We start from the raw sequence: 23,822 nt of genomic DNA on the forward strand, positions 1-23,822 counted from the left end.
AAGGAGCATGGAGCAGTGGGTTAGGATATGTGCTGCGGAATGTGTGTGTATAAGATGACCTGATGTTATGTAAAAATTAAGTCCTTCATACATCTATCTCTATGATAGAAAATAGATTGTTTGTGTTATTTACATGAGAGATGTACAAAGTAAAGTAGAAGCACTTTAATTTGTGTGTTACATTTTAGCATCTATATACAGCCTGACAAGAAATGCAGCTATTATGGGACTGTCCCGCCATCCTAATACAGTAGTGACTACTTTAGTTCCAGCTGCTGGGTGCTATGCCATGCTCCTGTGAGTGGGTGCATCTCACATGCTAGACCCACTCACAAATGGGTGCAGCCATACATGATGTGGTCCCACAGGATGTTGCAGTACCCGGGCCCAGAATTTCTCTTGGCAGCCCTGGACTTGACAGACAGAACGACGAGGGAATGGGGCTTAGTAGTGTGGTAACAAGACCATGGAGGGAGGTGGTTGAGAGTGGAGGTATAGGAGAGGTGGGGGAAAGAAGCAGAGGGTTGGAAGCAGACTGATGAGAAAAAAAAAGGAAGAACAGCAAGTGGAGGAAACAGGAGGGGGAAGAGAGGGATGGATAAAGTAGAGGATTATGTGGACATAGAATATGGGGGTTGTGTGAAGTAAGGGTGTTCATGCTGTGGACAAGGTAATAATTGAGATGTAAACTGGAGTGGAGGCTGTGAGATATAGAGACAGTGTGGATTAAAGTTGTTAAATGTTCAAAAATGCATGTAAAGAACAGAGCTGCTAATGTATGAGCGCAGCTCCAAAAGTGATATATAAAGGAGAGGTATGTGAGTAGTGGGTGCAGGAATTAGTTATTAAACAAATGATTAAAGTGGATAGATGTGACACAATTGGAAAAGGCAATACAAATTGAATGAGGACAAAATTACAATGTACCCGAGCTGATCCAGTCCGAAGTGTTCTGATCAACAAAGATCAATCAACAAGAGCAGTACATAAATAGGGAATTATTTGCAGTGTCCAAGCAGTGAGTGCAGTAAGTAGTTGCCTGGATATGCATACAGCAGAAGATGTTGATTTTGTTAATTCACATAAGTATGTTGCTTCTTGTTGTTTAGAAAGTGGTCTGGTTTTGAGTTTCTTTTCCCTCAGTTTTCCTCCAGTTTAACTCCGGTGTAACTCCGACTTAGTTATCAAATTGTAATTACACATATAATCTAACACTTTGAATCTTAACACAGACTATGGCAGCCACCGGCTATGCAGCCTGTGGGAGCAGTAATATCTTCATAAGAAATGTTCCCAGAATAATAACGCCTTTTTAATATATATGTACTATTGCAAACTACATTAAGATAATAATAATAATAATAATAATAATAATAATAATAATAATAATAATAAAATTCACTTTTGTCCCATATGAAATTGTGAATGTTATGTGTCATGTGTAACAAATGACACATGATGAAAAAGTTACAAAGAAACATAAATCATTCATTTTATATTAATAAACATTTAAGAATATTGGTTTGCTATTACTCTATCAATCAATGTGAGTACTTAATAAATATATGTTTTATATAAATAAATATATATCTATATATATATATATATATATATATATTTATACAGCATATATAATCATGATAAATGTACATGTGTTGAAGATAATGATCCATGCTTTCTAAGAGAATGTCAGAGGAATAGCTAATTCCAGTTATTTGTGTTATTATAACTGATATTCTGCACAAGTACTCATGTTGACACATTTTGCCAACAATTGCTCCCTTTCCCCCTTCTCCCTTTGTTGTTCTATGGTTTGTGTCCAGTAAATGCCCTCTGGTGCAGTAATAATCTCTAGTTAAATTGTAATTGCTCTATTGACAGCACTACTGTACATTTTTGACACATCATTATTCACAGTTAACCACTTGACCTGAAATAAATGTTAAGGCAATTACCAACAAGAGCTTTTTTTATGAGAAATGAAGCAAAGCTTAGAGATAATCAAAATGCAAAGTCGATCCTGATAGCAATTGGAAAAATAGCAAATCCAATCAACACATTTTTATTAGCCAAGTTGATGCCAGTAGATATTATCTGGTAATTTAGTCTTATTAGGAAGAAAATAAAGCAGCTAATTGTTTGCTGTCTTGGAATACATTCCGGAGTCCAATCTGCAACTGAGTTAGTTGTTATGTATTTTGTCACATTGAAATATGAAAATTGTTTAGCGAACGACATCTGCTGTATCCCTTCTGTCAAACATTCATATGTTTTATTGCTTAAACTTACACCTGGAGATAATATAAGTGAGCTTTACATTAGACAACTGTTTGTTTTACATTAATGGCATTGTGCAACATTTACAGAATGGCAGTTTTACAGAACTTTCAGAAAAGTTAAAAATTGCACAATGTAGGTGACAGAGTGTTAAAAATGAGAGTTGATATCATATAAAAATTAGATAACTTTGTCAATATTCATACAAATGTTTTATAATGTAGGCCAAATTGATCGTTTGATTTCATTCCACCTTGTTTTGGATGACCTGTGCACTGCCGTGGCCAGATGTAAGTCAGATTCGGTTATAAAATCCGATATTCACTTAACTCTGTGGCATTATAGATTGTTTCCAATCTATGTTGTGCTAAAAATAAATTAAGAAACAAGTACAATGTATCTGATTAATTAAAACACGCTGCTTGTCAGGAGGTATAGTAGAATATAAGTATTTAGAAAGTCAAAAATTAAAATATACCATTATATTATAGGTAACTCTAAATACATGGATTTAGATTATAGTTAAGTCAACATGTAAATGTTGAGATTTATTTCACGTACGAATTCATTAACACATATCAAATAGCTTTTTTTGTTTGTTTGTTTGTTTATTTGGCAAATCATTGTGGAACTTGTATCTATTTCACAATCTGCATCTGTTACATCCTCATGATTCACCTTGTTTCAGCATAGAAATGAATCCAATCTAGGCCTTTCCAAATTCTCTAAACATATCAAACCTAGTTTAACTTAAAGAGTACATTGTTGTGATTGATTTATGTAAAGTATTTAAGAAATACTTGAATTCTTTAACCGTATAGATTACTTACCTATAGCATTAGAAATTTATTTTTAATGCTAGTGCTATATTTGATTGATTTGCATGTTTACTAGTGATTTAGAGACCTTTATATACATTTAAATGTGGTAAATGTACATAGGTGGATGAAGGAGCATTCTGTAAAATGTGTTATGTTACATGCAAGTCAACATGTAAGTTGTTTGGTCTCACTTATGTGTTTTGAGTTTCACATCTGTTTAAATTGTGTATTCATACTGTAAAAAATGCACAAAACCACATACAGTATAATAAATGTCAAGAGGGTATGTAGCCTTAGCAAGCAACTGAAATGTAAATGCAGAGAATACAGTTGCATGTAGGTTTATTAAAAAAAAAGGCACTATAGATATTCTTGTTGTAGATTTTATTTAACATTTGTTTGATGTGTGTTTAAAAATGATTACATTTTTGATTTTGGTTATGGTTCACTGTAAGGTCTATTGTTGTTTCCTAAACTGTTAAAAATATATTAATAACAGTTCCTGCTAACTAATTACACATTAATGTGTATACCAAGTTTGCACATTTGTGTAGTCTATTAAATACACTGACTCTTCCCATTGTTTTAATTAGAATACAAGAAATATATCAGCTGTTATAGAGCACAGCTCTTTCAGGAAACAACTGGAATCGAAGTACAATGAGAAGAACAGAAGTGCGTAGTTTTGCCTGGTTTTGATAAAAATAGCTGATTACAGATGTTATGATATACTCCCTTTGATAACATTGTTAAATACTGGAAATCAGCGGTATTCAGGTGCTTTTCTTTAATTGAGATGTGTAAACAAGCAACTAAATAATATACGAATAAACCAATAATCCAAACTGCCTGCACCCTGTGACTGCAGCCTAGTACAAGCTCCTAGGAGCTCCACTCCTCCAAATACATAGACAGATAAAAGAAAGCGTTCCACAGGCGATGTCACATTTATGAATTCCTCTCCTTTTATTCCTTGGATGCAGTAAATCTCAAATGAGGGAGATAAAATAATAATTGAAAACTTCAATCCAACCAAAGAGTTTATGATACGGTAAAATGGCCACTTGAGGACTCACCTACTTGAGGTACCCTATATTCCTACAAAGGTTTCTTTAATCTCTTTCACCACCTTCGGTAATGATATCTTCACTGTACAAGATACAAATTCCCCCATAGGGAATTAATTCACCTTGGATCAGGTATTGATGTTCTCCAATAGGTTTCTTTGCATCCCTCAGTTATTCCATACAGAGGCTTTATATGTTGGGAAGATATCATTACAGAGCAAGTAACGCAGGATATTCCCTCCGCACTGAGATTATAATTCAGGTCTAACAGCAGCTGTATATTGGTGCCTGATCTGCAGAGGACCGGTGCCCGGCTGGCAGAATGGAGATGACCAGCAAAGGATATAGGGAGGATGAGGACTGCTACAAATATACCTGCAGAGAGCACACAAGTCACAGATTGGGAAAAGACATATGGGGAAAGACATATTGGTGTGGATGAGGGCAAGCAGACTAGCACAATTGGGAGAACAGACAGCTGTAGGGATTGTGGAAGTTATAGCAGCATGGAGGCGAAGTTAGTGTACATGCACAGACAGAGTATGATGGTTTTAGCAATTAGGAAGCTGAATGTGTATAATGAATGAGATGGATGTATTGAGTGATAAGGATGTTGGAACCCAATGGGATTATTGTGGTGACTGAATGGGAAGATTGTGGGCACTGAATGGGATGTGTGTGCCACATAACTGCTCGGACCTCAATTGCATGGACTGCATGTGTGTATTCCAATGAGCACACAATTCTGTGAATTATCAGCTCCACCATTTTGTGACTGACAGCAATCTCACTCTGTGAGAGTGCTGAATTTGCAGTTAATTACATGGTGTCATTCCATACCATATCTGTATTATGCAAGGAACACGTCCATTAAGGCATCAGCCTTAATGATCATAATTTCTTTGGTTTTTGAAGTTTGAGTGTCAGAAATTCAATAGGTTTTGTGAAATCTCAGATCCTGTCTAAGAAGCCTTAATGGGATATGTGAAACCATAAGGTTTTTTGTCTATGGAATTTCTTCCTCCATCTGCACCAATTGTCCACCCCAACCATACTACTCTGTCTTTCCCCTCCCACCCGCACCACTGTCTTCCCACCCATTCACACCAATCTGTCTTCCCCAATCCCTATTGTTGTGTCTTCTACCATTGTGCTAGTCTGTATTCCTCATCCACACCAATCTGTCTTTGCCCATCTGAGCTGCTCTATCTTCCCACATTCATGCCACTCTGTATTCCCCATTCATGTTGCTCTGTTCCCCCAAACTGTGCCACTCTGTCTCCACCCCATGTGCACCACTGTTTTCAACCCATCTGCATCACTTTGGCTCACTGCTTAATCTTCCCCTCTGCATGCCTTTCAGTCTGCTGCATCCACACCACTCTGTCTTCTCCCCCATCCACCATACTCTAATTCCATCTATGTTCTACTCAGACCTCAGTTGCATAGACTGCATGTGTGCATTACAATGAGCACACAGTTCTGTGAATTATCAGCTCCACCATTTTGTGAGTGACAGCAATCTAACTCTATGAGAGTGCTACATCTGCAGTTTAACCACATGGTGTCATGGCATACCATATCTGTATTACACAAGGAACACATCCATTAATGCGTCAGCATTAATTATCATAATTTCTTTGCTTTTTGAAGTTTGAGTGGCAGAAATTCCATAGGTTTTGTGAAATTTCAGATCCTGTCTAAGAAGCCTCAATGGGACATGTGAAACCATAAGGTTTTTTGTCTATGGAATTTCATTGCTTTTTTAAAATGTATTAACTATCAGGGCTTGGAGAAGCAAACCAAGCCACCTGCAGAGGAGAAGGGCAACACAATGGTACATTAGTGCAGGTGGAGGAAGGCAGGCACACAGGAGGTGTTTTGGGGATGCACAGGTTAGATGGTGGTGAAGGCAGGCTGCAGGAGTGCGTGGCAGTGGCAGCAGTGGGGTGCGGACCAGTGGCAGCAGTGGAGCAGGGAACTGGGGCATCAGCAGATGACAGAGGTGCTCACTGGCACTGGGCATGCATCTGAGAAAATAAGACATAGATGCATGGATGAATCAGTGAGATCCATCTGTCCACTGGTTAGGTGGACAGTGGGTATGATGGCATTTTGGAGGCCACTATTTACGTTTTTTTTTTAAATTTCCCAGTACAGGGTGGGAATTGCTTTTCTAATGAAGTGGAATCTAGATGGGATTTGGTAGCTGGGACACAGGAAATTAAATAACTGTCTAAAACCCACTGCTTTTTTGGCGGATATTAGATGCACATCTAATACCAGCATATATGTTATGGCATCAGTGATCCACAATGCAGCTGGTTGACTACTGTCATACTTGCTCCCCCTTGCAAAGGATTGTTTAAGAGTCAATTGTTTTTTAAAGTACTGCTAGTGGTCTTCCTGGACCCCTTCTGGGATGAAATCCACTCCCAGTAGCATAAGCAGGCATAACGCTCAAAGATTCTTCTGGAGCAAGAACTGATGTGAATGATTTAAATATTTTTTGTAAATGCCTTCCCTCCTCCCCTCCCCTTCTCCCTCATAAATTTTCTTTGGAATCAAAAAATTTAATTACATTTACTACTAATCAAATCTTCCTTTCCCTGCCTTCATCTAAATGCATACTCCAACTGCCTCAGGCCTCTTGAATAATAAAAATATTTGCTTCCTGATGTGCCATGTTGGAAGTTGAACTGCCACTGCTGCTGAAATCTTTAACATGTGGTTGCTGAATGCCAAAAATGTCCAGAAATATTTATGGCCAAAGACAGCATCTCCTCCATGCCTCTCTAATTTAAAAAAAAATTCTGAACCACCAAGTTGATTTTGTTGGCAAGACATGGGACATATTGTTCACCCATGCTCTCCCCTCCTCCCTCAAAAATTTGCTTCGGAATCAAAAGTTTTTATTAAATATACTATCAATCAACCCTTCCTGTCCCTGCCTTCAACTTCATACATCCTCCAACTCCCTCAGGCCTCTTGATTAATGAAAACATATGTTTCCTTATGTACCATGTTGTAATTTGAACTGCCACGTGTTTGTGCCGCCCACTGCTGCCACTTAGCTTAGTCAGACAGCTAGCTTGGTGCAAATTTTGGGCCTAAACCGGATGAAAACAATATTGTGAGCTGTGAGGTGGTCAAAGTTGACTGGAAACAAATGGAATTTAATGTTATAGAGGTTAATAATACTGATGTGATTTTAGCAGTTTTTATCAATTTAAAAAAAAAAAACAGATCCAAAACACGAGGAGATACAGATCCAAAACCAAAACACGGGGGTCAGTGCACATCCCTACATAATCTGGCTCTAAACTTACATAAACTTGACTACAATGTGAATATAACAAACATTAATTACTTTTATGTGCCCCATTAGCTGGCCTACACCATCATCAGTAAAAACATGCATCATTTTCTATGTCCTGGAAAAAATTGACAAAACGCTAAAACTTAATTTGTCCCAATTAATTATATACCCCTGTATTACCTTAACTGTTCATCTGTATTGTATTAGAAATGATTGCATCTGTAAGTTTTTTGAGTATTCCTGCATTCTGCCTCCTTACAACTACATAGTTAAAAGTTTCCTTTGATATTTGAAGAGAATAAAAGATTATAGGGTACAATGTTTTTTTTTTTTTTAAATATATGATAATGGATGTAGTTGGTCAAACTCATCATTTAAATGTGCTTGTATAAGTTTTGGAGAATTTCATACCATTGTCCTACAATGGTTACTCCTGCAATGAAATGCTTTGAATTTCTTTGTTACTTAGGCATCACAGAAAAAAAATATAAATAGTAAAACAATGAAATCTGATATCAAAAATATGTATTGATGTTTAGGTGTGTAGAATCAAACACACCCTTTCTCTGTCAATGGTGCACCTTGAACAATCTCACATCATTGTCTTATGGTGGTTGAGGTTGCAAGAATTTATTTTCTGGATTGTTTCACATCTTGGGTGCCTTAAGAAAGAAATATATACAGTAGATATCAACATGGTATATATCATGTGGATATAGGAAAAAAATATTTCAAGGTGATGTGCCAAGTGTACTTATCTTTTGGTATAGAATGGTGAGCTCTGAACATGTATTACCCAATGTCTGTTGCTGTAAAGGTTGGAACAGTTACTGTATTTACAAATAAATTATTTGGAGTTGGCGTAATAAATGCCTCTGTTGTTATAGAAAGATTCTACTGCATAATAGTGCTAAAAAAGTAATATTTATTCGAGAATAAAAATGCAATTAGTATACTGTATATACCTGATTACTATAAATACATACAGTAAAGGCAGACTTATTGATATAGATTAAAACTGTGCAAGTAAAAAATTAGCCCTAACTAAAAATAATGCATGAGGAAAGAAGGGAGAAAAACCCAAGAATATGAAGAGAGGGGACTATCTAAAGACACAGGGGGTCATTGAGACCCGCTCGCGAGCGCAGGACGCTCGCAAGTGGGTCGATGTTACCCCACTGCGCATGCGCAGAATGGAGGGAGCTCCGTCGTGCGCATGCGAGAGACCCGGCGAGCGACGGGCTCTCCATCGCTCCGGGTCTCGCACCAAAGGGGGCGTGCTGTCGATGTTGATTGACAGCACGCCCCCTTTGGTCGGCGTGCCACGGGCATGCCTGCCAGACGGAGGCGATCCCATGAGAACACCTACCGTCTAAAGCCGGCCCCACTGACATCACTATTGATGACAGTGGGAGTGATTTTGACAGAGCCAAAATCACTCCAGGGCTTGCGGCAGTGAGACCCTACCGCAGGGTCTCCATCGCAAGCCCGATGGTCGTGATGGTCACCCACAGCTATGCGAGCGGCCAGTAGGCCGCTCCATTTTCATGGAGTAGGGCACTGATTCAGAGCGAGCGCTCTGATCAGAGCGTTCGGCTCTGAATCAGGCCCATAGGCCCTGATTCAGATCCGCTCGCTGATTCAGGCAGCTCGCAGGATCTGTGGGCAGTTTTGTTTTTGTCTCCAGGCCACTCGCACTTGTGTGAGCGGGATGGAGACTGTTGCGATTATCGCGACCATCAGGCTTGCGACGATACCCGGGGGTAGTGTCTCGGTTGCCGCAAGCCCGAGTGGACTCCCTGCTCTAATAGAGCAGTAAGTCCACTACTGACATCAGTAGTGATGTCAGTAGGTCCTCCAACAAATGCCAGGCATTTGTGAAGCCACCCCCCCTACCCGCCTACAAAACGGGGTGAGCTATCACTCACCATCAACAGCTGTCCTGTCTTGTAGCGAGCCCCGTAGCGACTAAAGTTTAGTCACTCGGCAGGGCTCACGCATGTGCACGCCAGACGCGCTACACATGCAGTGGTCAAACATCGAGCTGCTTCCGAGCGCTCTGTGCTCGCGTGCGGCTCTGAGTCAGGCCCATAGTTAGTAAAATACTCTTACAATTCAGTGTCAGCTACGTATTTTGCAGGACAGTTATTCCCTAAATTAGCCTCATCTCCTCTTGATACATCTCCCCAATATCTTTTATCACATTACCATTGACTATTCACCTTATCATAAAAATGTTTTCCAGTGATTACCAAAGTGATTTTGCACTCAGTGACACATTATATTTAATTATACTATACATGAAGAATTCTTGAAAGGTGAACTATTACTTTAACATAAATATTAAGAAAATTATGCTTGAGGACTCTCGGTGGGCAGACCAAGTTACACGGCTGCTTCTTAGGAGCTCTCATTCCTGGCCTGAATCAGCCTGTTAACATCAGCAGAAAAAAGGGGGATAAAGTCTTAGGTGCTGGAATGTATGAAAATCAAGTGTAGTGATTAGTTAGTAAAGATATAAACTAGGAATAGAATTTCAAAGAGGATTCCTCTCAATCTAGTTAATTGTTAACAAGTTAGTGTATAGATTAATATACTAATGATGAGCAGCAATTATACCAGTGGTGGCAAACCAATAAGCATACAGAGAAAACAAAAAATTGATAACCACGCTCTAGTAATCCAAATCAGCAGCACCATATGAAAATTTGTAAATTTAATAAAAAATATACATAAACATTAGGGGTGTGCACCGGCCACTTTTTGTGTTTTGTGTTTTGGTTTTGGATGTAGATTTTTCTTCGTTTTTTGGATTTGGATTGGTTTTGCCAAAACCACCCTTCCATGTTTTGGGTTCTGGGTTTTGTGTTTTGGATCTGTATTTTTTGGAAAAAAAGCATAAAAACAGCTAAAATCACAGAATGTGTTGGTTTTTCTACTCCTATGCTATTACTAACCTCAATAACCTTAATTTCCACTCATTTCCAGTCTATTCTGAACACCTCACACCTCACAATAGTGTTTTATGTCCAAAAGGTTGCACCGAGGTAGCTGGATGCCTATGCTAAGCGACACGAGTGGGCGGCACAAACCCGTGGCCCATCTAGGAGTGACACTGCAGTGGCAGACAGGATGGCAGTTTGAAAAACTAGACCCAAATCAGTACATAATGCAAAGAAATAAAGAGGTGCAAGATGGAATTGTCCTTGGGCCCTCCCACCCACCCTTATGTTGTATAAACAGGACATGCACACTTTAACAAACCAATCATTTCAGAGCCAGGGTCTGCCACACGACTGTGGCTGAAATGATTGGTTCGTTTGGGCCCCCATAAAACAAGCTGGCAATTAATCTGTCCATGCACATACTGGCTCTACGGAGGCAAGATGTCATCCTCATCCTCCTCATTCACCGATTCCTCACCCTCTTCAGTGTTGTGTACATCCTCATCCTCACAGAGTATTAATTCGTTCCCGCTGGAATCCACCACCACAGGTCCCTCTGTACGTTCTGGAGGCTGGTCTCCCTGGAAGAGTTGATAATTCATTTTTATGAACATCATCTTCTCCACATTTTGCTGACAAGGTTCCCGGCTGCACTAAACACTCTTTCGGAGTACACACTGGAGGGGGGCAACTCAGGTAAAATAGAGCCAGTTTGTACAGGGGCCTCCAAATTGCCTCTTTTTCCTGCCAGTACAGGTACGGACTGTCTGACATGCCTACTTGGATGCTGTCACCGATGTAATCCTTTAACAGACAGACACATGCTTGTCGCTGCTGCTTTGAGGTGTGGCTACAGCCCACACAATTCACAAACACAGAAAAAAAAATAATTTTTAATTTTTGTGGAGCACACTTTGAGGGTTACACCACCCTTTAACAGATAGACTCACGCTTTATGCTGCTGCTTTGAGGATGCAGGTGGGGCTACTGCGCACACAATTCACAAACACACAAAAAAAAATATTTTTATTTTTTTTGGAGTGCACTTTGGGGGTTACAGCACCCTTGAACGGACAAGCCAGCTGACCCTTTACTTATGGGACACAGGCGCATGCTTGGCGCTGCTCCTTTGTTGATGCACGTGCAGCCACAGTGCACACAATTCACAAACACAGAAAAAAAAAATATTATTTGGAGTGCACTTTGGGGGTTACAGCACCCTTTAACGGATTAGCCAGCTGGCCCTTTACTTATGACAGAGGCGCATGCTTGGCACTACTTTGTTGATGCACGTGCGGCTATTGCGCACACAATTCACAAACACAGAAAAAAAAATATTATTTGGAGTGCACTTTGGGGGTTACAGCACCTTTTAACGGACGAGCCAGCCAGCCCTTTACTTATGACACACGCGCACGGTTGGCGCTACTTTGTTGATGCATGTGCGGCTATTGCGCACACAATTCACAAACACAGAAAAAAAAATTTTTTTTTGCACTTGGGGGGAGCACCCCTGATGGACAGAGCACCCCCTGGACAACACTACAGCACCCCTTTAGGACTGGGACACTGCACCGTACTTTTTAGTGGACACAGCCCCTATGGACAACTGACTATGCAACACAGCCCAGCCAGCCCCTATGGACTTTGGAGGAGTGGACACAGCCCCTATGTGCAACAGCAGCACAGCACAACACAGCCAGCCCCTAAGGACTTTGGAGGAGTGGGAACAGCCACTATGGACAACAGCAGCACAGCGCTGCAGAGCATAGCACAACACTACACTGCACCACACTACACTACACAGCCCAGCCAGCACTAATCCCACCCTCCCTCTTCACTGTCCACAGCCGAGTGAGAAAATGGCACCGACGTGGGTACCTTATATAGGATCCAAAACCCGCAAGACCCAGAAGGCGGGATGATGATGTTTTGCCTCGATTTCAGATCCAAGTCAGGCGGGAAAAGTCGAGCCTGACTCGGATCGGCCTCGGATCGGGGGGGCTCGGCGGGGTTCGGATTTCAGAAATCCGAACCCACTCACCCCTAATAAACATAAAATTCATATAATTCCACAATTAGTATGCTAAATATCAGAGTAAAAAATTATATGATAATAATCCCATCTAATTAGGTAATATCAGATGGTTGCTAAACATTCTATATTATGTTGGAATAACAATAAAAAGTTCTCTTGGGAAAGGTTCTGGTTTTGTTAATAATCGAAAGTTGTATACATTACAATCCACAGACCCTTGAATAGTCCTAACCAATTAGCCACGTCCGGCTAAGTGGATTACTTGTAGGAGCTTCACCAATGGATGTATAAAAATAATAATCCCCCAGCGAAAATTATAAGTTGCCAGTATCCACTTTGTTCACAATGTTGTGAAAATGAAGCAAGCCAAAAATGTATATTACATTCAATGTTCATTTTGCTAATTTATCTGTGTGTGCACAACACATTTATTGTAGCTCTGTCCTCTTATGCAGTGATATAGAATCATTCACCCAGTTCCTGTAAGTCGAACCAGAGGAGATGGACAGGAATGAGGATGGAATGTGAGCCCTGACAGTGCTGTGTTTAGAGCTCAACAGTCACACGATGTGAGTAGCGGACACCACTCTCCCGCTTCCCCTGTGTGTGAGCGCCAGTCTCAGTGTTCAGATCCCGGCGTGATCTGAGTGAACATTTGGTAGTGCCAGAGCAGAGACCACCGGCATTGTGTAGCGCTCACGTGTCCGGAGCTTGCTGGATCTGTCTTGTCCACAATTGAGGACACAATGAAAATGTATCCCTGTATTCAATTCCAAACACTTTTCGCTGGTGCGGATAGTCAATGCATTGGAATAGGCGAAAAAGATTCACCTATGAAAGCTGTCGAAAAAAAGTGCACAATTGGAGTTTTGGAGTGCAAACTTGCGGGAACCACTCAGCACCCTTGGGACAGCCCCCCAAAGGGAAACTGTGTCAAAAAAAGTTTACAAAAAATAAAAGAATGCCCCAAAAAAGTACTTTCATTTTGGGGGCAAAAAAAACAAAGTTGGGGAGCAAAATTAATAACTAGCAAAATAGACTCCTGAGGGTCCCCAAGTATGCCCCAGGTGTTTTAAGTTTGCAGGTGCTTGCGGAAGGTGGATTTTTAAAGTTTTTTAAAACTTCACTTTAGCAACTTCAAAATATGCTAGCACCCATTTTCATGTACCCCAAATTTGCTGGGACTACTTATTTTTTGCAAAAAAAACCCCAGCTTAATGCTATTCTTCACCACTTGTGCAAAAATGCTAATTATCAGCTATTGAGAGCATTTGAGTACCCCGAATACCTTCAGCAGACCTATTTGGGGGTATCTATAGTGATCCCCAATGTCAGTGCATCTTTTGGGGGTGTCAGGCTGATTTCGTCAAATCTGACAGGACTTTTCACTCGTTTCGAATTCGCAGGGTTCCATTTTCGCTGATATGGAATTGAATACGGGGATAAGCAGGGACGAGCGTGATACTTTTTTTAATGAACAACCAGCGATGTCAGTGAAAAGTCTGACATGCGAAAAGTATGGGACTTTTTATGGCTAATTGAATATGCCCCTAAGTGGCAATGAAAAGAAGAGAATATGCCCCAGTGTGTATCTGAAATTCTTTGGATATATGCTGATGCTATGGTTATTTTTATCTGTTCTTATATAATATTGATTTTCTTTGCTGTATGGGAGTCAGAGATGTTACAGAGATGTTTTCATTATATTTTTTCTACCCTCTTTCTGCTCTTTTTATATTTTGGTTATATATTGGGATTGTTATAGACCCTTGATTCCTTACATTTTGGTTCATAAAATATTTAAAATTTATAGGACTGCGAATTATAGGAAAATGTTTCCCATATTTACTATTTTATTCCAGGAAATTAGGTTTGCCATGTATACTTCACTATATATTTGTCTCCAAAGATTCCTTGTGCTTGCTGGGACATGGGGGATCTGTGTAATTAAGCTAATTTTCACATGGTATTTGGTAAAAGAGCCTTTGGCTAGTCCCGTGATCAAGCCTTGGGACCATGATATAGACCAGTGTCATATAAAATTAGAGGGGCTGAGTACACCAATTAAATGTAGGAAGGTATTGCAGCACTTAAAAAGACTGAAACCTGATATAGCTGTGCTTCAGGAGTCACACTCACACTGGAAAAAGGTGATCCTAATGTTTTGAGAGATACCTAGATCAGTGACTACAGTATAAAGCAGCCCCATATATTTTAAAGGAAAGGGGTAATCTCACTATTACTGTTATAAAATACTAGATTCCAAAATTGACGAGGGTGAACATTACCTATTCATCAATTTAGATCTAGATGGTGAAGTGTTCACCATTGCCACTATTTATGCACCCACAGGCCCAAGCAATGCTTTTTTTACAGATATATACACACGTTTACATGACTGGATGGAGGGAGCATTGATTTTGGGGGGTGATTTTAATTCCTTGTTGTCACTAACTCTTGATAAATCCAACTCAAATACTGTAGTGAAGGGCTACATTTACTTGATCCTTGGAGATGCAATATCAGCATAAAAATGTTATTCTCATCCTCATTAACCAGAATTGATTATTGGCTGATATCCACGAATTTACTCCCTAGACTTCAGGAGTCTAAGATAGAAAATATTGTTTTGTCTGATCACTCCCCTACTTGGTTTACTTTATCCCTTTCCACCCCCATGGTTACCTCTTTTAATTGGAGGTGTCCTACGTATCTTTTCCTCTCCCCAAATTTCAGACTATTCTTAGAGCAACAATTTTTGAATTACAATTACATATAGATAATATTAGCCTGTTTTGGCCAGCATCAAAACCGATATTGCAAGGTCATATCAGTTTGTATGTGACCAATAAGAGGAAACATCTGAACCAAAAACTCCACACTTTGAGTTTCAAATTGTCAAAGGCCTATGAAGAGTTATTATGCTCAGATACAGAAAATAAGCAAAAACTTTATAAGGATACTAAAATTCTTTATGATACTTTGTGCAAAGAGAGGGCACAATGTTATTAAGATTACCAAAACACCAATATTTTAGATGGGGAAACAAGGCCAGGAAATTATTGGTTAATGTGGTAAAAAGTTATACAAATACCACTAATATATTGCCCCGCTCCTCACCAAATGTTAAGCTACATGGCACTTCAGAAATTGCTGAGGCTTTTTTGGAATATTATAGCAATTTATATTCGGCACGCACAGATGACCCAGCCCATGAATCTCTTACAGCACTGGTTACCGAACAAGAGGTTTTGATGACATTCAAAACTTTAAGTAATGGTAAAACTCCAGGTCCAGATAGACTACGTGCCGAGTACTACAAATTACTATTACCCCCACACATAACACCTCATTTGGTGTCATTATATAATTCAATTTTGGGATTTGGGGATTTAATCAAGTCCGTATTGTAGTATTACACAAGCCTGGGAGAGATCCACAGTTGGTGCAATTATACAGTCTGATATCCCTGTTGAATCAAGATCGAAAGATTTTGTCTAAGATTGTGTCAAAGAGATTACAGGTTCTATTGCCTTAATTATTACATCCCTCACAGACAGGCTTTGTCAAGGAAAGGTCGTTGGTGCACAATATGAGGCAACTAATTGCAGTCCTAACAAAATCGCTTTCCTCGGAAAATGGTCAGACTTTGCTTGTGAGCTGTTATGCAGACAAAGCCTTTGATAGGGTATCCTAGAGGCATTTGTTGAGGGTACTGCATCTAAGGAATTTTAGTGTCAATTTAGTTACTCTCTTTATATAATAACTCTATGGCAATTCTCACTATAAGTGGTTTAAATACGACAACATTCCAGTTACACAGAGGTTCAAGACAGGTATGCCCACTGTTGCCCCTATTGTTTAACTTGTTGCTGGACCCACTTATAAGACATGTTTATAAATGCATAGAATTGCAGGGCATAAAAACTGGCACACTTGAAGTTGAAGTATCAGCATATACAAATTATTTTTTAGTATATTTTACAAATCCTCAGGCTGCTTTTCCTAGCTTTCTTAAAATATTGCAGGATTTTCAGGATTTTTGCTGAATAATACAAAAACTGAGGCTTTAGCAGTACACAAGGCAAGAAGGAATTGGAGGAAGTCGTTGCCTTTTAAATGGGCCAACTCTACCTTGACATATTTGGGAATTAATTTTCCAGTCAATCCATTTAATTTGTATAGAGTAAATTTACCTGGCCTTGTCCGCCAGACGTTGTAAAATTTTGGAGTATGGAAACATTTGCCGTTGTTTTATTTAGGCAGATGCCACCTAATTATGATATCTTTCCCACGGTTGCTGTATCCATTGCAAATGCTGCTTCTGTTATTTTTGGATACAGATTTAAAAGCAATAAATAAAGCAATTAGCAAGTTCATTTTGGCGAATAAAAAGCGTAGGATATCCTTATTCAAATCGTGTCAATCTCCCACTGAGGGAGGAATTAATTTGCCATGTCTGCGTACATATGCTCTAGTAGCAAATTACAGATATGCAGTGGATTGGTTAAGGGATGCAGATAATTTTGCTAATATGGCATTAGAACAAGCTATGAGTCCTGAAATACCTCTTCCAAGCCTTTTGCACATGTGACCCTGAGAATTCCCTAAACATATATCTAAGAATCTATTATTAACTACCACCTGTACTGCCTGGAGATTGACACATTCTAGGATGGGTGTCTCAACTTATTATTCTCTTTTTCTCTCCTTAAACCACAATGTAGGATTCAATAGCGGTTTTGCGTCCACTGTTTTTATTTCTTGTACTATAAATTTCTCTTGTTTAATACACCAATTTATAGATCAAGATATTTTACACATTTTTACATAAAACAAATGACACAAACATATCCACATGTTTTTATGCCATTATTTACATACTATCAAATTGGCAGTTTTATCAACCAGGTTTTGTCTAAATTTTCGAACGTTGATAAAGAATGTGGTATTGATAATGTATTGCATCGCTGTCCATCAAGGGACTGCTCAACCTAATTTGGAGACACTCACTACAGACTTATCCAAATGGAAAGGTGAATTCCATGATATATCATTAGAAGATATTCTTGACTCATTTGTGAGATTAAATAAAAAGCTTGTATCAACAATGTATGCAGAAATCAGTTGTTGCATCGTTTCTATACAACACCCAAATTACATAATCTGATAGGTGCCTGTTTAGACTCCAATTGTTTTAAATGAACAGATTTGATGCAATGTACAGATAAGATGCAATGTATGTGGACTTGTGCAGAAATTTAAACAAATTGGCTTCTATTACAGTTCAATATTAATAATACCCTAGGGATCACATTTAGTGTCACTCCTAAATGGGCTCTGTGGGACATACAGTTTATTCCTTGTCATTGAGGCACAATCTATCTAAAGGAGAAAAGTTAACTGCTTGCTAGAATTGCAGCCGTGGGTAAAAAAAAAACATTGTCTCTGACAAAACATCCTCTGACACTCTTTCTTTAGCATTGCTATTGCCTAGAATAAAACATCTATTTCATATGGACTGGTTAGAAATGTGCATTGATAAAAGATAACAGGGCAGATTTTTTTTTTACATCTGGTTCCCTTATATAAATATCCTTGACCTTTCTATTAAAACCTCTCTTAGATCTGCAGTTCAGTTAACCTCATGATATAATCTAGAGTCCTTAACATTGGAAAAACCTCCATTCTTAAAGTGTTATTTATCAGTTTGCTATATTAATTGGAAAATGTGGTATCTCTTATTCCCAGATTATACGTTATACTTATGTTTTATTGGGATTATATTGTGATTTCATATTCATGTATATTATTATATATGTTTTGGAAATTGTTTATTCATGTACTGTGAATATATTCATGTGCTATTTGCAGTTCTATAATAAAAAATATTTGAAACAAAAAGGAAAAAGTTCATGTTGAGAATTGTGTATATATATATATATATATGTAGATATATACTGTGTATACATATATGTGTACTGTTCTTGATGTGACCTTTCTCTTTTTATCTTTACTATTGTACTTTAAAAAAAATTATGCTTAGCAATGTTAAATATATTTCTGTATGTTTTGTAAAAACAAAAAACTATCAACAACTGACATTTACAAAGTGAACAACAGAAAATTACAAAGTGAAATAAAACTTATGATTATTATTTTTGTAAACTCAGTCTGTGATGAGCCAGCATTGCCCATTGCACTGTCCTGCTGGGCTGTAGTGAGCCTTACAGGCTTCGGTAATTTTGGGGTGTGGTCTAATGTAAGTAGGTGTGACCACGCCTCCTTGAAAAAAATAGTATTTGGTATGTAATTAGTACCCATTCCCCCCTCTCTGAACCTCTGCTACCCTGTCCCAGCACTGGTCTGTTCTGCCTTGCCCACTCTGTCTACTGCTCTGCCCCATCCCCCACCCACTCTGTCTCTCCCACCTGGTCCACCTCTGTCCACTGCTCTGTTCCAGCCCATGCTCTGTGCTGCCTGCACCCTGTCTGCCTGCTGGTCTACCCCATCCTGCCTCCCACTCTGTCTTCTGCTATGTCTCACTCTGCTACTGCTACAGTAAGTTGGGCTCCCCATCCTGCACCTTGCAGCTCCATATTTACCTTCCAGCAGGTCCTGCTCGTCTCCTGTTAGGGTCTGTCCCGTGGCTTTAGCAGTGGGAACTGTTGGAGGGGTGGAGCACAACCTGGCTTCTAGGGTGCAAGCATGTAGGAGGTAGGGCAGACCTTAGAGGATTATTATATAGAAGCTCCAGCTATTTTAAATATATTGTATTTTTCCTTACCAAATTTTTTTAATAAACATGACATATTTTACATTCAGATTTCTTTGAAGACAAACCAAAGCTCTGAAATTATGTGAATAAGGATGTAAAAAGTAAGGTATGTTAACAAAATGTTTATCAAAACATAAACAAATGCTTACTGCATTGTATCACGTGGGATAGCTTTACCTTCTGGGATGTTCAAATGAAACTTTTTTGAGATTCACGAAAAATTTTATTGCATTTGACATTCAATGACACCACAATATGAATTTTGACCCATAAATAATGTTATGCTCTAGTAAACATTGCTGGTCTCTTCTGTTTTCTATGAAAAACACACAGCAGTCTGGGAACAGTATTATTTGCCTTTGTTTTATATGATTTGAACCTAAATGTATTTGTATACAATTCTTTCAGCTTTCCTAATACATTTGTATACAAATCTTATATCTCATTTACAAGTTTTGTGAGGATAGAGCACGACAAAATATGCCTAACAGATAAAGGTTAAAAAAAATAAATGCCATTAGTGACCAATAAAAATGGGGCAGTGATTTTAATTTGAGACATTGTAAAAAGATCCTTCAAGAAATTCACAAAAAAAAAAAAACATGAGCAGATGTGATCATTTTAGGCAGAACAAAACTTGTGAACAGAATAATAGTGAAGTATGAAACATATTATGCAGTTCTGATAGAAACCCTAAATCTGTATCTAGTGTCACACTCATGAACTTCAAGAACTCAAGCAGACCCAATGAAAAATTTGCACATATTACAAAGGAGTCAGCCATCTTGGTGCACTACAATAGTTACTGTGGGTGAATAGAAAATATGAAATTAAAATGATTTAAGTTACTGTACAAACAGTATCATCAGTTTTATGGTTTGTTCATCCCACAGACAAAAGTATCAGGCAAGGCAGCCATCTTGGGTGTACTACATACTGTAGGTTACAATAGGTGGATATCAGCAATACATGTACAGTAGCAACACGTGGCCAAATACAAAGTATGAATATACAATATACAGTCTGTCACTGTTGTGTTTGGATTTTTCTGTGGGTCCAGACTTGAGTCTGTGGCAAGATTGGGTGTCTAGAAACTGGCTGATCTAATGTAGTTTCGGTGCATAAGACCTGGTTGGAACTGGTTGGAGTATAACCGGAAGATTAATTATGGCTGCTGATAAGTAAGGATACTTGAAGTACAGCCAGGATAGCACTGGATTCTACATGATATGCGACCAGATAGCTGGATCAATGGGATGGAACCAATGGTACTGGTTATCAGACTGGAGCCAAAGATGCTGGTTATTGGACTGTAATCGATGATACAGGATATCAGAATGGAACCGATGGTACTGGTTATCAGACTACAACTGATGGTACAGGATATCAGAATGAAACCAATGGTAAAAGATATTGGACTGGAGCCAATAGTACAGAATATCGGACTGGAACCTATGGTACAGGATATCAGAATGGAACAAATAGTACTGGTTATCAGACTGGAACCCATGGTACAGGATATCGGAATGGAACCCATGGTACAGTATCTCAAGGAGGAAACTGGATACTGGAGCCAGGGGTACAGCAAGGTGAAAATCTGCACAGGAGTCGCTTAGTAGGATAGAATATCCGCAAGAGCTCTTTCTAATGCTTCTACAGCTGGACTGAATACAACATTGCACTGGCAAGTACTGCATGCAGGGAGAATCCTTATATACCCCTGGCTTGTCAGGGATTTGCTGCACGCACCAAGTGACTGCATACTGGTCTCCTGTTGGTGGAGATCTGATCACCTGATCCAGACTGTCATGGCTGCTCTGGAGGGAATGTTGCACATGAAAGCTGGAAAGACTGCAAAAGTGGAGAAGAAACTGCAGCTGGAGGGAGTCTGTCATGGAGCTGGATCATGGCGTGGGGAACCAGGTAAGTGACCCGGTTGCTGTAGCAAACAAGATACCACCAGAATAATTAGTTTCACAGATTGTTCATCTCATTCAAGGAAGTCCCTGATGAGGCAGCTATTTTGAGATTACTACATAGATACACTGGGAGGGATAAGCAATATGTGGAGATATGTCTACACTTTGGGGAGATGCAATGACAAGATACAATATGCAAGCAACAAGATACCCAAAAGAATAACAAGTACCACAGATTGTTCATCCTACCCACAAACACTTTCTAGTGAGGCAGGCGTATTGGGTGCAATACATAGGTAGTCATGGGTAGGATAGCCAATAACTGGAGATGTAAAACACTTTGGGGAACTACAGAGAACAGAAAGCAAGATACCAATACCCTCAAACATACCAGATGAGGCAGTCATCTTGAGCGCACTACATAGTTTTCAATTGTGGGATAATAAATACATGGAAGTGTGATTCATAATAAAGAAATACAACAAATCAGAACCAATTAGTGGAAAGGTTATAATCAGTGGTTGAAATACAACACATAGTAGATACAATCAGGAATCAATGTGGAAAACTGGGTAGTCTAGGTTCTGGATAGAAAGTATTGACATTGGGAGGCGCTTGGGGAAAGATGGTGGCCAAAGCTTTGCATTCAATTTTGAAAAGGCAATAATGCAGCAGTTTGTAATGTAGAGGTCCAAAAGGTATGTATGTCACACTCTGAATGTTTAAAACCACCATTTTACATCACTGGTGCCTGTCCAGGCTAGCGCTGAAGTCCGCTCAGACTTCCCAGATACAGTAGCACAGAGGTCCGTTCACACAGCACATCACTCCAAGCTGGTGCTGAGTTCTACTCCTGCCCCGTATGCTCAGTTTCTTGTCACTGAGCATGGAGTTGGCTCTCTGCAGCCACTTACTTACAATGTGTCTCCCCAGCATGATGGTATACAAACTGCATGCCGGAGTTCCATCCAAAATAACAGTATGGGCACAGTCATGTTGGACTCTGTCATCTGACTCTCCTCCACCACTCAGATTGCTGCTCCCAGACCAGCTGATTGCAGAATCCAATCCCTGGGGATCCTCTCTATAAATTCCATTTCCTGACTGGCCTATGTGCCTCTCTCACCATCGCTTCTTGCTGAAGTTACAGCTCAGTACAGCCAGGTAATCTGTATCTGATCGGTCCCAATCTGTTATATCCAGTGCCTAGATCTGGTAAACAAGTCATCTATACCATCTTGCACACTAGTCTGGTTTTACCATTGAGACTTGTTCTTACAGCAACCATCGGTTTTATCCTATACCTCCAAACATCGGTCTCATTCGATGCTTCCAACATCAGACTATTATCAATTAAGTTCATCTTCAACATCAGTCTCAAACCGATCAAGTTCATAAATTTTTCAACATCGGATTCAATGCCATCAAGTTCTTCAAATCATCAACATCAGTCTCAAACTGATCCAGCTCTCAATCCAGCATCCTTATTTGATTCAGCTCAATCATTCAGTAGTATACATTCAGTTCCATTCCAATCTGCTTTTCAATAAAGACTTTATATTCATGTTCTCGCCTTCAGGCTCATCATCCACTGCCATATCTCTACCTCCTCACATCTATACATGAGGAGGTCTTGGCTCAAACCACCTAAGTTCATCCACGCCTCTCAAATCTCCTCTTCAGTCTCCATGCCAATTCCAATGTAAAACCAACCCTCAGACGTGACAGTATGTCTGTAGAGGCAGATGTATTTGAGTTGATATTGTGTATGGATATGGCCTGAACTCATGTGTCAGATGCACATAATTTGGTGGAGGCCTCTGATGTAGTGATATTGCCTTGTGCCCCAAAGGCAGTTGCAGTGGTTCATGCAGATTTTTACTTTGTTAAGAAAGTAAAAGCTCATTGGAAATGATGTTAAGGAAAGGGGTACTAGGCGAGTAAATAGAATGAGAGCTGTTGGTCAAGGACCACAGCTCCTAAAAGGCACTTCCAGGGTTAGTCTACAGATAGAAATTCAGCAGTGGGGACAAGCAGACACATGGCCTGATTCAAAGATGTGCACTAATGCAATCGCAGCTGCAATTTCGCATGAACAGCAAGTGTGAAAACATGCTAATGTTTGTAAAAAGCTTGCCCAAGCATAGGGACGTCCACTGCTGCCTTCTCATATCCATCCAACGATGTGTACAAGCATAAACATTGGTAACATCAATGCATATCGGGCAGCCATGCAGTCTGACCTGTCTTAAATTGAGTGTCTCTCCTAACATGTAAAGAGTTCTCATGCTACTAAAGGAGATTGCAATGATTAATTTTTGCACACCCATGAAACGGCATTTAAACAGTCAGACATATCTGTGCTTTCCTAGCCACCCCGTTACCTCCCCCAAACTTTGTGACTGACTCCTCTGTGCAAGTATAGTCACAAAACAATCACTGCGCATTTGCAGTGTGGCTTACACGAATGCAAAATGGCACACAATCTCTCGATCTGTGAAAATATTGGCATTGCGTACATATCTGAATCAGGCCCATAGTCCTGTCAGGGTTGTATTCTTGGCAGAGTATAGGACTTGACGGCCAAGATGAGAGCTTCTCAAAGCTCCAGTTCCACCAGTGGAAATCCATTCAATCCCCTAGGAAGCGGGATCAGCA

The sequence above is a fragment of the Taudactylus pleione genome, unplaced genomic scaffold (assembly GCF_031769625.1).
Source record: "Taudactylus pleione unplaced genomic scaffold, aTauple2 ptg000408l, whole genome shotgun sequence".
Classification (NCBI taxonomy): Eukaryota; Metazoa; Chordata; class Amphibia; order Anura; family Myobatrachidae; genus Taudactylus; species Taudactylus pleione.